The sequence below is a fragment of the Podarcis tiliguerta genome (assembly GCF_965153285.1).
Source record: "Podarcis tiliguerta genome assembly, chromosome: 11".
Lineage (NCBI taxonomy): Eukaryota > Metazoa > Chordata > Lepidosauria > Squamata > Lacertidae > Podarcis > Podarcis tiliguerta.
In genome coordinates, this window is record NC_139544.1 from 19965358 (window position 1) to 19981247 (window position 15890).

Genomic DNA, 15890 nt, shown 5'->3' on the forward strand with positions numbered 1-15890 from the left:
CTTCGCCCATGGCTGCTTTCCATTGCCTATGAAACACTAAGGAGACTGTATCACAGAAGTCAGGACAGCCAAGCAGCCAATCTCGTAGAGTGAGACACACTACTGGGACTCTGATGAACAACTGTCATACAAAGTGTGAATCCCAACTTTTGTTGTGTTCCTCCAGGAAGTTTCATCTTACAAGGCCTGGAATAGACACTTCATAGCAAAACAATTTGATGAACGGAGGACTGAAGCTAAATGATAGCAATCTGATTGCACACTGAGCCTGTGTACACAATACAAACTTAAAAGGCAGCCAGGGAATTGTTTTTTTCCAATTTGGATTGAAGCTGGTTTGGGGAATAACGCTTCAAAATGTGATGTTTCATAAGAAAGGAGACTATTGATACGGGATAGATATGGATTGTAGCTAACGTTGTGTGTACACCACATCCCCAAACAGTGCTCAGAGCATACTGGATGCAGAGTACAGTAAATGGAAGTGAGTACAGTGCCTGATAATTGGATTTGTGATCAGAAATTCTAGCTCAATACCTAACAAACTACTATACATAAGACAAAATGCTCCCCATTTTAACAAAAGATATAGCAATACTGCACACAGCTACAATTTCTAAGCAGGAATTTTAAAATAATTATGATTTTCACCTTTACCCAACACTCACTGAAGTCAGTGACACTTTCTCTATGGAACTGAGTGAAGGTATTAATAATACTAATAACAGTACTTCCGCTGCATCCATGGGATGAAACGATGAGAACAAGAGGTAGAGCTGTGTCTCATCTGCTTATTGGTGACATCTCAGGCCACCAATCTCTGACTGACCTCATCAAGTCATTTTACGTCAATATTTAAAAACATGAGAGAAATTGGACAATTGCACCATCCCTAGTTTCAGACATCTTTAGTTTCAACGTTTTAGCTTGTGTGAGATCAAAGCAGACATTTGCAGATGGCAAAAAATGCCTCATTACAAAAACTGCATAGTTGCTCTTTTTTCAAAATATGTCCCCAATAGTCCACCAGCAAAAAGATAAATATAATAGTTCTCTGTGACAATTCCAACTGATGGATATATCTTTATACATATATCTTCATTGACTAGCCTTGCCCAAAAAATTCCCTATGAACTAGAGTTACAGGAAGATCAAAGCTGTCCCTTATGAAATTATATATCTCAAAAAATATGGCAAATAGATGATGTGTCAAATACTATGGGGGGTTTTTAAAATCAAGAAGGCCATTTGACATGTTACCATGACTATCAAACAAATATGGGATTTTATTTCCATTTCTTTTGGGTTGCAGATCTAGATACATAATACCATTCCCATCTCTCTGAAGAGAGCAAATTTGCCCCAAGTGGAGAGGGGAATCCATGTGGCCAGTGAGTCTTCCTTTTGGGTTCCCTTTCAATGTCATCACTTATATAGCAGTAGTTCAAACCAACGTTGAAGGCAGTAAATCAGTTGGCAACACTGGACATGCATACAGTGGACGGTAGATGGTCTCTACACATAAGGAAGCAAAGAAGTGGATATTCGAAGTAAGAGTTTGCCAGCAGTCTGGGTGCAAAAATATTTGCTTGTGTGAGGTCATGGCAGGTTTAGTTACAACAAAAACAGCCTTGCATAGAATGTCTTAGTAGCTGCCAAACAGCTACTGGAGGCAGAAGATATCCAACACTAGTTCTTTTCATGTGCTATGTATCAATTACAGCAATGCCGAGATTCAAGCATTACGAAAACGGTTCCTTGAGCTCTTTTGTTGTCATACAAGTGGACAACTGGTGTATTACAAATGCCTAATTAACAAATACATTAAACAAGAGAATATTTTTCTAACTTCCTGGCAAACTCACAAATCATTCCTTTGGATGCTGCTAATAGTATGATTTCTCCCACAAATATTGGCTGACTATATTGACAGAGTAGCAAGGTCTTTGGCTTTTGGAACGCAATGAAGAATTTGTGGGTCAAAACTCACTTTCCTACTTTAATGTACTGCCTATCCATATTTTTATATATATACAGAGCTTTCAGCAGCTTTCAGTGTGATAAATAAGGAAAGTATGAATGCCACCAAGTAAGTCACACTAACCTTGAGTTTCCTAATGGGATTTTTAATAAGTGTCCCTTATGCAAGCCTTTTCTATTTCATTTCTGTTATACATTCTTACATAAAGGGCAAGGCGAGATTTTCATAAGAACAGAAGAAATTGCACAACCAACTCCTCCTGCCGTTCCAATATAATTGAGTCTCCAAAGCCTTCGCTTCTTTGACAGTTTCACCTCTTAAAAGAAACTGAGCAGTTGGCTGTTACAAAAGATGAAACTAAAAATAAAAAGATGGTGGGGGAAACCCACAAATACATTAATAGTGGAGTTGATACTAATGTGATTAAACAATATGAGATTTGCTACAGAATTCAGAAGAATCTAGCCATGGAGACTGGATGGCTCTTAGATTCATGCGCTGATCAGGATTAGATCATTAATGAAAATCTAAAATACAAATAGGTGCATAAGGGAGGGTTGGATGGTAGGGAATGGCATATTAAAAGGTGAAGACAGGTTTTAAGTCCAATGATTATAGTTCGGTTAGTTTATATGCTGCTTTTCCACACTGGACTGTGCCCAAATCAGATGATGACAAGGACAATGATAATGATGATATAAATAATAACTTATCAAAATGCTATGTCACATCTGAAAAAAATACATATGGTTGCAAAATAGATCAATACAGTGGTGCCCCGCAAGACAAATGCCTCGGAAGACGAAAAACTCGCAAGACGAAAGAGTTTTTCATTTTCTGAGCTGCTTCGCAAGACGGATTTCCCTATGGGCTTGCTTCGCAAGATGAAACGTCTTGCGCCTTTTTTTTTTAAAACCGCCAATGCATTCCTATGGGAAACCGTCAATACACATTGGTGCTTCGCAAGACGAAAAAACTCGTAGAACGAAAAAACTCGCAGAACGAATTAATTTCGTCTTGCGGGGCACCACTGTAAATTCAAATAAGACAAAATTGACAATTCAGTAAATATCACATAAATTGGAGATCAGAATGTGTGAGACAGAAGCTGCTTGACTAGTAATAATTAGCCCAAATGACTGAACTACAGCTGGCTACAGGTGGTGCTGATAAGAATATAAGGCCAATGGCTGTTCTAGTCTAGCATCCTCTTCTCACAGTGGCCAGTCAGATGCCTACAGAAAACCTGGAAGCAGAATCTGAGCACTCTCCCAGCAACTGGCATTCAGAGACATAATGGCCCTCTAACAGTGAAGGTAAAACTTAGCTATCATGGCTAATATCAATTAATAGCCTTCTTCTCCATGAATTTGCCTAGTCCGCTTTTGAGAAGCTGGAAGCTTGCAGACTCATGCTCCCAATGGCTTGTAAAAGAGGAGAAAGGCAGAGGCTGCTGTCAAAGGAAATAGGGCTGATTCCAACAAAGCCTTCATGGACATCTACTTTGGAGGGTTAGGAGAATGGGCAAATTAAACTGCTGGACTATGCCGAAATGGCAAAATAACTGGAAAGCTCAGGAACCAAGAAGACTGAAACTTCAATAAGGAATGGAGAAAAAATTATAATTGGTCTTGGAGACCACTGTAAGCAGATGAAAACATTAGCAGGATTGCCATCACACTTGTAACGTAGCAATTACTATGGAGATGATGGAGTTATAAAAAGCATGGATTACTGAAAAAGATGCAGTAGAAAAGTTTAACAACAGAACTCACGGAGGGGAAGGTAGGAAGTCCAGAGATTCAGAAGAATCTTTTAATTGTGGGTGTGGGTTTTGGTATTATTATAATTATATATTTGTATAAAACCATATATAGAACTAGAACTAGATCTATCTATCTATCTATCTATCTATATCTATCATCTATCTATCTATCTACACACACACACGCGCGTGCGCGCGCACACACACACACTATATATATATATATATATATATATATATATATGAATTCCCAGAGCAGATTTTTGTGGGGAATGCATTGGTGCATGAAGGAAGGGGTGTAAGGAAAGGTTCCATTACACAGATGCAAGTTGCCCAATAACTTCATTGGAGACAACTCATGGCTTCCCACCCTCCTTGTTGCTGTGAAGGGTTCCACGAAGAAATAAAGAAAATACTAAGAATATCATATAGTAGCATTCCTTTTAGGAATTTTAAACGACAATATTCCAAAAGACAAAACTATTTTTTTCTTATATGCGACGTCTGCAGCAAGAATCCTGGTGGCTAAGTATTGGAAAGGGAATCAGTTACCCACTAGGGGAGAATGGTTATGTAAGCTTTCAGAATATTTAGAATTAGCCAAATTGACAGATATAATAAGACAAAAACCAAAAAGTGAAGTGAAAAAGGAATTGGAGTGCCTAAATGAATACCTTAAAAGCCAAGGTTCGAGGACAGAAATCTGGCTGAGTCTGGAATAACCTTGTGAAGTGAAAGGATAAGAAAGAGGGATTGATATCTAGATGCTAGGATAAGATGATAAGGAAATCAGGAAAACAGGAAGATACAATGAGAGGTAAAGGAGGTGCTGTGGGATTGGTGGAAGTCAATGTTTGTTTTCCTTTTTAGTGTTCATATTATTAATTTGTAAGATTTGGATTTGGGTTTTTTATATGCTTGTTTTTGTGTTTTGTGTATTGTTGTTTTTTGTTTTGTTGTGTGGAAAATACTAATAAAATTCACTATTTAATTTTTAAAAAAACAACAACAAAGAAACAAACTTCATTGGCTTCCCACCCTCCTTGTTGCCATGAAGGGAATGTGCCAAATGGCCAGCAGAAGACAAGTTATAGTAAGGTGCTTGGTTAAGAATGGAGCAGCACTATGTGGAACGAATAGTGCAGGTACAGATGTCACATTGTAGATCTCCAAGTGAGGTATGTCTGGTGGTACTCAATGTACCCTCCTCACCCAGCTGGGATATCACAGCTGGCATGTGGATGACGATGGGAACGCACAGAACTCAGACTTTCCCCAATCAGCTCTGTAGCAGTGATGAACTTTGGGCTTTAAAATTAGTGGCACCCTGTGCCATGCCAAAATTTGGTGCCTCCCTGCCTCTCATCATCCGTTGTTCATCACTGTTGTGGCACCCCCTGCATTGCCCTCTCAGCATGGCACCCAGTGCAGACAAACCGGTCATGCTCCTCTAAATTCACCTCTGTCTGTCGTGTCAAAGAGGCACACTTATTGCTGCTGCTATTGCCAGTCTTTGCAGGGGCCCAAGAAAAGGGGCACCTAAATTTTCAAGGCATGTCAGCATGCTCAATTCACTTGTGCAAGGCACGCAGTGTGTGTGCAACACGCCAACACATTTCACGGCATGCGTTAGTGATGTCAGTAGGTTGCATGGCATGCATGAGCAATTTCAGCATGGCACATGCACATAGTGCAGTGCCAGCCCCCTCAGTTGTGGGGGAAGCCAGTGTCCCTGGCCCAGAACCATGGGGTAGGAAGCCATGTCAACTCACAATTTTCTGTACTGGTCTAAATTATAGCCTACCAATACCACATGAAGATATGGGATGCAGGTGGCACTGTGGGTTAAACCACAGAGCCTAGGACTTGCCGATCAGAAGGTCAGCGGTTCGAATCCCCGCGTTGGGGTGAGCTCCCGTTGCTCGGTCCCTGCTCCTGCCAACCTAGCAGTTCGAAAGCACGTCAAAGTGCAAGTAGATAAGGTAAACGGAGTTTCCATGCGCTGCTCTGGTTCGCCAGAAGCAGCTTAGTCATGCTGGCCACATGACCTGGAAGCTGTATGCCGGCTCCCTCAGCCAATAAAGCGAGATGAGCACCGCAACCCCAGAGTCGGTCACAACTGGACCTAATGGTCAGGGGTCCCTTTACCTTTACCACATGAAGGGAACAAGGCAGAAAATGTTGTAGCACCTCAGAATAGACTGAAAAAGCTGAAAGCCAAAGAGTTCAAGTATGAAAGCCATGGTATACAATATAGAGGCATGCTTAAATCAATCAATCAATCAATCAATCAGCATCAGTCCAGTCTGATGTCTCCTAGTTCTTTAATGTGTGTATAAAAAGCAATCAATTGAATCTAGACTGTTTGAGCAAAACTCACCTTACAAAAGCTCAAGAGAAATGCTTGTTTGTAATTTGGCTTCAGTCTAGCCTGTCTTCCTTTGTCAAAGGAATCTTTGGATTAAAATGTTACTCCCTAAACAGAAGTTCATAGTTTTGCCACTGCACTAAATGCAGAAAACAGATGCTGATAGTTTTGTTCAATAGTGTTAAATTGGGGGAGAGGGGTATATTTCTAGGAGAGGAGGCAATTAAGAGAAGTACAGTGTAATTATTTCTCAAAAGCATTGAAACCTGTCATAATTCCGCACCCTTTCATCATGCTGCAAGCAAAGATCTATCAACATTTGTGAACTTCATGTTTTCACATTTTGCAACCAGATAGTTTGCTCGGGGCTCATGCCTGAAATCCAAACGAATGTGTGGAAAAGGGATCTTTTGAGGCATACGTGCGATTCCCAGTAGGAACGCTGATGAAGAAATATCGGAAGGACTCTGGTCCAACACTGTCCACATCCTCATGCAAACTCAGGAAATGGGCTGTGTGGGATTTGCTGACCCAGTATTAGCGCTCAAGGAACATTAAGGCAAACGTGGAAAACTCTCTTCCAACCAACCTCATATTTGACATGTCATCTAAATCTGTGCATATCAGAGAGAAAGAACTTACATCTGAAAGCATCTCATCATCTTGAAATATCATTTCATGTCAAAGCAAGTCTAGCGGGAGTAGCAAAAATATATCCTTAGGAGAAACTAAAACCCCAAGGTTTTGCTTCAGGAATGACTTCTTCCTTCTATGCATTTTTATTTAATACAGTTTGACCTACTTGGAAACAGTTTTTTCCCTTCCAAAAAGTGATATCCCTAATTAAAGCTAACAGGCTTTGTCACCTTGAAAATCTATTATGATTAATAATACTACTGAATCTAAGAAACCAGATGTTTTTCCTACTGACTTTTAAAAACATGTAACTGGAAACAGAAATTCAGTGCATGGATATAGGACAAGTATAGGGCAACTTAAGAGCCAAAGTGGCATTAAATGTGTTATTGCACTTGACATGGGCTTTTTATGCAAATAGCTGCTATAAGGAGCCCAAACAGGATTGTGAATGGGGGGGAGCCGGGTCATCTTTTGCTTCCTGCTACAATTCAAACGGACGCGGGTGGCACTGTGGTCTAAACCACAGAGCCTAAGGCTTGCCGATCAAAAGGTTGGTAGTTCAAATCCCCACGATGGGGTGAGCTCCCGTTGCTCGGTCCCAGCTCCTGCCAACCTAGCACTTCGAAAGCCCGTCAAAGTGCAAGTAGATAAATAGGTACCGCTCCAGCGGGAAGGTAAATGGCGTTTCCATGAGCTGCTCTGGATTGCCAGAAGTGGCTTAGTCATGCTGGCCACATGACCCGGAAGCTGTACATCGGCTCCCTTGGCCAATAAAGCGAGATGAGCACCGCAACCCCAGAGTCGTCCGTGACTGGACCTAATGGTCAAGGGTCCCTTTACCTTTACCTTACAATTCCAACCAAAGGGGCTAGCCAACTCTGCTTTTGGGGATTGGCTGTATCTCAGTGTTAGAGCATCTGCTTTGTGTACAAAAGGTCCCAGGCTCTATCTCTGGCAAGTCTAAGTAGGTCTAGGTGAGATTCCTGCCTGAAATATGGAGAGCCACTGCCAATCAATGCAGACAATACTGAGCTAGGTGGACCCAAGGATCTGACTCTGTGTAAGGTAGCTCTCTATGTTCCTATGTGTCATCCTGCCTTAAAGCACAAAAGGCAGCAGCTAATCTACCTCCCCAAGCCTTTAGGGGAAGGAATTAAGGCTGCCTCATGTTCAATCCCCAGTTTCTCCAGTTAGGGTTGGGAGAGAACCTTGTCTGAAATTCTGGAAAGTCGCTGCCAGTCAATATAGCCAATACCAAGGTAGATTGACCATGGGTCTGACTCAGTATTGGGCAATGTCCTATGTTCCTATTTGCATTAAGACACAAGCTCCCATTAGTGCCAATTAGAGCTTTTCCAGCAAACTTCCATTAGTGTCAATGGGAGCTTTGCTCCCAATGCAATAAACAGATTGATGGAGACTGATTTTTATCAGCATTTGGGGGGGGGGGGTTTAAAAAATCTTTCCAACTCTCCGTACTTCTGATCCTACTCAAGGCTTCCTGCAGCAGCTATTTCCGTTTTTTAAAAGTGTATGTTAAATGCAATTTCACATTTCACATTCATGTCTAGTTTGGCCCTAACATAAATTGCTCCAGGTGTGAGCTCTGTGTTCACAGTGGACTCCTGATATCTCATTTCCAGAAGCAGAGTCCCCACGATTGTTTCAGCACCCCTAGAGCCATCCCAGAAATGCAAGGGAACTGCAGAAGCTCTCTGGTGCATTGTGAAAATGTGCTGCTGCCAGAAATAATAGGATAACCAGAGTGTACAAACCCCCACACACATTTCATTGTTTTGATTATGCCTGTTGCTTATTTGATCCTCACAGAACTCCCCGCAGGGGCATACAAAGCCAGTGTACACATGGCAGTACCACTTTTGTGAACCAGTACTATTATGTAAGGAACGTGGGTGGCGCTGTGGTCTAAACCACTGGGCTTGCTTATCGGAAGGTCGGCGGTTTGAATCCCTGTGACGGGGTGAGCTCCCGTTTCTCTGTCCCAGTGTGCTGGTCCTGGGGGTTAACCGAGAGGCGAGGTCCGAGTCCAGTCCGAGGTCGATGGTGTGGTATGCAGGCTGTCCGTCAAAGCTGTAGCTGGGTCCAAGGCAGGGAGTCGGGTGGGGTCAGGAATTCTGGCCAAAGAGCAGGACAGGGTGCAGGCAGGAACAGGGCACCAACAACGTTGCTCCCACAACCTGGGGCTGGGGCTGACTGGCTTTTATCTGCCCTGAGGCATAGGGTGGCCCCGGTCCACAGGTGACTCGCCAGTCCTGGCCTGGAGGCGAGCACTCCTCCTGCCGGAACTTAGTTCCCTCCGCCTCTCTGCCCTGAGCCTCTGCAGCTCAGGAGTGGCTGGAGGGTTACCGGACCCAGAGGCAACCTCAGCTTCCCCTGACGGGGCTGAGAGTGGAGCACCTGCAGGCAATGGGTCCTCCATCACCTCAGGGGCCAGAGCAGACTCAGCTGGTGCATGCACCTGAGGATCCAGCACAGTTGAGGACCCTTCAGGCTCAGGCCCCAGCCCCGGCTCAGCTGGTTCTGGAGGCAGGGACTCCTGTGCAGGCTGGGATTCCTCAGGTGCAGCCTCTGAGTCCGAATCCCAGGCCATCACACCTAGCTGCTGCCAACCTAGCAGTTGAAAAGCACGCCAGTGCAAGCAGATAAATAGGTACCACTACAGCAGGAAGATAAACAATGTTTCAGTGCACTCTGGTTTCCATCATGGTGTTCCGTTGCACCAGAAGCGGCTTAGTCCTGCTGGCCACATGACCTGGAAAGCTGTCTGTGGACAAACACCGGCTCCCTAAGCCTGAAAACGAGATGAGCGCCACATCCCATATTCGCCTTTGACTGGACTGAACCATCCAGGGGTCCTTTACCTTTTTACCTTTTATTATGTAGGGGCACCATAATCTACAATGAAACATTTTCAAAGCTGCTATGAGTGTGCAAATCAGAGTAGCCACATAGAAAAATCTCAGGTGGAGATGCCACTTAACACCCTGAGCAACTGCTGCTTGGCCACAGCCATGTGCGCCCCCATGGTGCTTATGTAAAGTTCACTTACCAGTTTCAAACAACCCATAGCTTAGCATCATCACACATATGGTTGATGGTGACTCCTTTTTTACTGCCTTCCATGTATAATTTGGGTTTAAAACATGGTTAAGCATGATGAAACATGCAGTTGGGAGGGGGGAAGGAAGGAAGGAAACACAGGTAGGATGCCCTTTTGAGAGTCCTCGATCACTCCAGGTAAAAGGTGAATGGTAAAGGACCCCTGGACAGTTAAGTCCAGTCAAAGGCGACTATGGGGTTGTGGCGCTCTTCTTGCTCCAGGCCAAGGAAGCTGGTGTTTGTCCACAGAAAACTTTTCAGGTCATCTGGCCAGCATGACTAAACCACTTCTGGCGCAATGGAACACCATGACGGAAGCCAGAGTGCATGGAAATGCCGTTTACCTTCCTGCCACAGTGGTACCTATTTATCTACTTGCACTGGTCTGCTTTCTAACTGCTAGGTTGGCAGGAGCTGGGACAGAGCAACAGGAGCTCACCCTGTCATGTGGATTCGAACCACTGACCTTCTGATTGGCAAGCCCAAGAGGCTCAGCGGTTTAGACCACAGCACCACCCACTCTACTTGATCCAGCCCAAAGCAATTCCCAGCTACCTTAAATCCTGGGTCTGTGAACTATGGTTGCACAGCCCTAGTTCAGACTAGTAAGATGCACAACTTTAGTATAGAAACAGATGAGTTTTTGTGAAAATGCATAATGTGTGATTTTATAGTAAGATATCTCCTATCTAGACATGGAACAAATACAGAATTGGGAGCGAGGGGGTGAGTCAGTAAGTTTGGGAAAGAATGGTTAACATTATCCTTTGCTTTGAAACTATCCAAATAAGGTCAACCATGAGAATCATCTGGAAACATAAAAATAAATGGAAAAGTCAATTATTCTTGTAGAACAGAAGGTTTGGTCTTGAAATTTAGAAAAAAAATATGTTACATTCACCTTCATTTCTCATGCTTCATGTGATTTTGTTCTAGAGTTCATTATATACATTATATATATTTGTACAGAAGAAAGGGAAGATAAAACTATACATTTGGATATTGTCCTCAGGTGGCCTGCTTGTATTAGCCTCACTTAAATTAACATAGATGAAGCAGCTCAAAAGACCAATTGACATTTTGCTAATATATAAAATGATGGGAGGAAATGTGAAGCGTTCACCTTTATAAACATCTGAGCAAGTCATCTGTCAAAGAGGAGCTGGCGATACAGTTGGCTTGCCATCTGAAGGCAATGAGTTTATTCCAGCGTCATTGATTGAATTGGCGGTTTGGGACTGATTAGCCAGGGCAATACATTTGCAGGCAGAAATGAAATAAGTGATTTGTGACTTAGGCAGAGGGAGGGACATCAATAATGTAATTCCCTGCAGCTAAAGAAAATTAAAGTATAGAGAACTTATTCCAGACATACTCTACAGGCTCATCCAATGAGAATTGGAACCATGACTAATCTCTCCTACTCTTTGCATTTTGAGACCGCACAGAGGGAGAGAGAAACACAGGGAAAAGCAAGCCAGTGACTCTAAACCACATAGTGGTGACATTTAATAAGCCCGCCATGGCAGTGACATGAATGCAGTGGAGGTCCCTGCATTAAGCCGTGTGGGCGCACATGCATTTCCCAGGCAAGAAATTTGTCATTTTTTGAATGTCAGAGAAGCACACTTGGTAAGTTATTAATGAATTAAGTACATCCCTCACAATGGGATGAAAAGGTGAAAAAGGCAATGATAAGCAAGACGACATGTTAATTAATGGCACCTCGTCTTTGGGATATATTACTTTTCTGCATCAGCATCATAAATAATTGAGTACCCTCTCGAGGCAATCATCCAGAGACTGTTTTAAACAACAGCAATTTAAAACAAGGAGAGAGAGGAGGAAATGAGGAAAATAAACTGACTGAGTAACTGAATTGGGTATGAAACCAATAGGCTTACATGGACAGACCTTCTCTGCCACTCTAAGAGAGGGAATATCATTATTCTGCTACTTGGAGATGTGGCAAAGAGATTATTACTTCTCTCCCTCTTGCTCCTCCCCATTAATTTAAAGTTTAAATGCCTAATTTTCTCCCCTTGTGCTTACAGTGTCTATTTTGCCCAACACCACACATTTCCTTGACTGAGCAGTTGATTGAATAGTAGACTCTCTTTACGCAACTTTCTTCCGCTTGCATTTTGTAGTCATGAAAATAAATGTTCTTGGATTGGGACCAGGTGGGCAGAAACCTGACTGACTGACTCTACCTGGAGAGCATAGTATAGAAAAAGAAGCTAGAATAGCCGGTCTTGTTGAAATGCAGAATGGGAAGATAAACTCAGTTGGTATAATGATACAGAATATCAAACTGTGTGTCTGTCAGGCCCAGAATACAGACAGTTTGATACTACAAACATAAAGCTGTTGGGAGGAAGATAATAGCAAAGCAATCTGTGTCCCGCAGAGTGACAAAAAGGAGACATTGATGGGCAGAAGTTGAGACAGAAGGCGATCTTCTCCTGAGCAGGTCATCTCTGTGTTCCAGTGGAACACAATAGAATGAGCAGCCTCCAAACAGAGTCATAGAAAATCTGGTAATCCTATTGCAGCTAAACCTCTCCTGCTGCTATTGCTATTTCCACTCTCTCTATTGGACAGTGTCCAGCAAATGACACACACAGAAGAACAGATTAGCAGTAGCCGTGGTTAGTTAACAATCTGAAAAACCACAGGAAGTGTGGAATAATAGAAGGGCGATACAGCGAATGAAGGCTTACTGTTCCAGCTCACTTTCTATGTTTCACATATATGGATAGAGACATACACATAAACACACTTTCCCCTGAACTAAAATAAAAATAAAAAACTATGGCTTGATTTATTCTTCAACTGATCCCTGATAAAATCCAGAGGTGGTAGGTAGAAGAAAATGATCTACTGGTGATAGAAATTCTGTTTTCTTGCAAAAAAGTAAAAAATGGTTCAAAACAGCTTCCTCTCACTTTCTGGACATTAAGGGCCCACAAGTAACTATACGTTTGTAGCCTTAGTTAAACATGTAGGTGACTAGATTTGCTTTATGTGATTTTATGTGATTCCTTATGAATTAGGAACAAATAGGCATTTTTTTAAAAAAAAAATCCCACATAATTTGTAGATTATGCACTTGCCTTGAAGAATTATTATTGATTTGTACAGAGATAGTAACATGAGCAGAGAAGGACAGAAAATTAAACAAATGATATGAGAACCTGAGATAAAATAAGACAATATTCTATTGTGCATTTTTTAAAGATAAACCAAAATTTGGGTTTTATTTTAGCTAGATACCCACTATCTATACATTCAGCTGTCATGTTAAACAGCTTCATCTGTCAAATATTTATGTTAAGAGTAGCAGGGCAGAATAGGGATCCCTTAGCCAAAATTCCTTGATGAATTAATTTATTTTTTTAGTAACGTCAAGTTATATGTGTAGCTTAAGGAGATTTTGCTTTGGCTAGAAAAATTGCCCTGCATACTGAATGCTTTAATATGTTTTCCTTCAATTCCAGGAAGTCATGCTGAATCAACTGGTCTGAAATGTGAAATTGATGCAAAAAGTGTATACTTGGACCCCCTGGTACGATTAAATTAAATTTTGTCATAAATTAGCCTGAGGGAGTTAGTGTGAAACATGTGTCTCTCATGATTTAAGCTGACTGCATTCTAGCTGAATTTCCCACCTTTTCAAATAACATGACGCTGCTTTTCACCCTCCATTGAAACTTTTACAGTACTAGAATTATAAAGCACAGAGGGTGCTACTAGACACTTTTCAAAAGCCAAGGAGATGAAGCCAGTGGCATGCTTATTTTCAAAAGCCACAAGGTTTTAAATGTAATGTCCTGGTTTCAAGTCTGTTCAGAAACAGGCTACCTATAAACACTGCCTGAAGAGTGGTGCTCTGCCATTAGTGTACAGCTAAGCCTTGCCCTTGTCATATCACAAAGCCTTACTTTAATGTGCCATCACTCTCTGCCACTTTGTGTGTAGCCCAAATGTTCTTTCAAGTTACAAGAAAGTGGGAATAAGTCTGCTAACAAGCTCCGAACCTTAAAACAGGTCACCAACAACCAGTGGCGGAGGAAGCCGCTCGGGCGCCTAGGGCGAGGTGCCCCAGGGCAGGGAGACCCACCCAAAGGGGCAGGGTGGACAGCGGGGCCTCTAGAGTCTGCTTGAAGGAGCGTCTCCACCCCCATCATTCTGCCCAGACACTGAGGTCCAGCGGTGAGGGCCTTTTGGCGGTTCCCTCGCTGCGAGAAGCCAAGTTACAGGGAACCAGGCAGAGGACCTTCTCGGTAGTGGCACCCGCCCTGTAGAATGCCCTCCCATCAAATGTCAAGGAAATAAACAACTGTGTGACTTTTAGAAGACATCTGAAGGCAGCCCTGTATAGGGAATTTTTTATGTTTAATGTTTTATTGTCTTTTTTATAAGTTGAAAGCTGTCTAGAGTAACTGGGGCAATTCAGTCAAATGGGTATGGTATAAACAGTAGTGTTGTTGTTGTTGTTGTTGTTGTTGTTGTTGTTGTTGTTGTATAGGATGTCCCTATTTTCATCAAAGAAATGTTGGCGGGTCTGTGTTTGGTGAGCCCCTACATACATAAACACACTGTGTGATGAAGCCGCCCTATGGAATGATCAAAATCCATCCCCGTCTAGTAGATGTAACTTGAAAACCAAGCTACAACATTTAGCACTGATTGCAAATCACTACCATGATGGTTACCATACAGTTGCGGGGGAGGGGTGGCATCGGTGGTAATAGATTCTCCCAATAAGCGCATATGGAACAAGTAGACTGTGCTGTATTTAGGACAGATAATCGCGCCCGCGCCCCCCCCCCCATGATTAAGCGGTTAGCACAGTTTTCTCATGAAGAGAGCATAAAGGGAGAATTGCTCTTGGACTCGCTTTGGACACTGTCCCACAGACACTCCCCTCTTGCTGCAGTGAAAATCAAGCCGGCTCGTAAAAAATGTTTAGCAAATTTGACTTTCTGGAAACCACAAAAAACCAATAATGTGGTGTACTGCAACCCTTAATCAGCAACTTGTAAATTTTACTCCTCTTTTCAAAAGAGCACTAAAAGCTACTGTCTCAAGCAACTTGTAAATTTTATTCCCCGATGCAGCACAATTGGGGGAGGGAAACCTGCAATGAAAAGCACTGGAATGCAACCGACTGTAAATTTATCTTTGTATTGCAGGAAAATCCACTCCACGGTTCTTACACCTCAATGCACCTTCTATTTGAAATGTCACGTTTGAATGCCTTTAGGCCTAACCGTTGTCTCAGTTGTCAGAAATGCTAGGAGTGTTGACTGAAGGCCTCTTGGCAAGCAGGGCAGGAGTATTATACTTTTACTTGCCTTGGGCAAGAGGGACAAAGGTTTTCTTGTTTCATTCTCAATGTCCGCCACTCAAGTTTGTATTTTTTTCAAGGAGCTCATCATATGCAAATATTACAAACAGTTAACATTGAAATCCCAGTAAGTCAAGCCCTTGCAGAATATGAGAGAGTTTTGTGTGTGTGTGTGTGTGTGTGTGTGTGAGAGAGAGAGAGAGAGAGAGAGAGAGAGAGAGAGAGAGATGAAATACTCTTCTGTGTCTGGTGTTTTTCTCCATTTCTTATTTAATTGTCGTCATCACTACTTTACTTTAAAAGATAGGAGTTTTACCACTTCTGTATAAAGCTTCTGACAAAGATAAGATTTTTGTGAGAAGAAAAAAAATCAACTGAAAGAAGGCATTAGTTGTAGGCGGGACGTGACCTACTTGCATATATCCTTTTTGTGAGGAATAAAAGGCTCAAACCTAATCAAAATCTTCCACTGGAAAGTGGAAGCTGTCTCATATTGTTAATTCACAACTCTTTCTGCGGTAATTAAGCATCTAATGCTCCAGATGGCTAAGTGTTCAAATTTAGTAAATTTCAGCTCTGCTGAACATTTTATTTCAAAATATGCACAATACCAAACAACCAGCAGCTTTTAGCAACTTTGGGAGTGAATCTCTTGAACACTGGG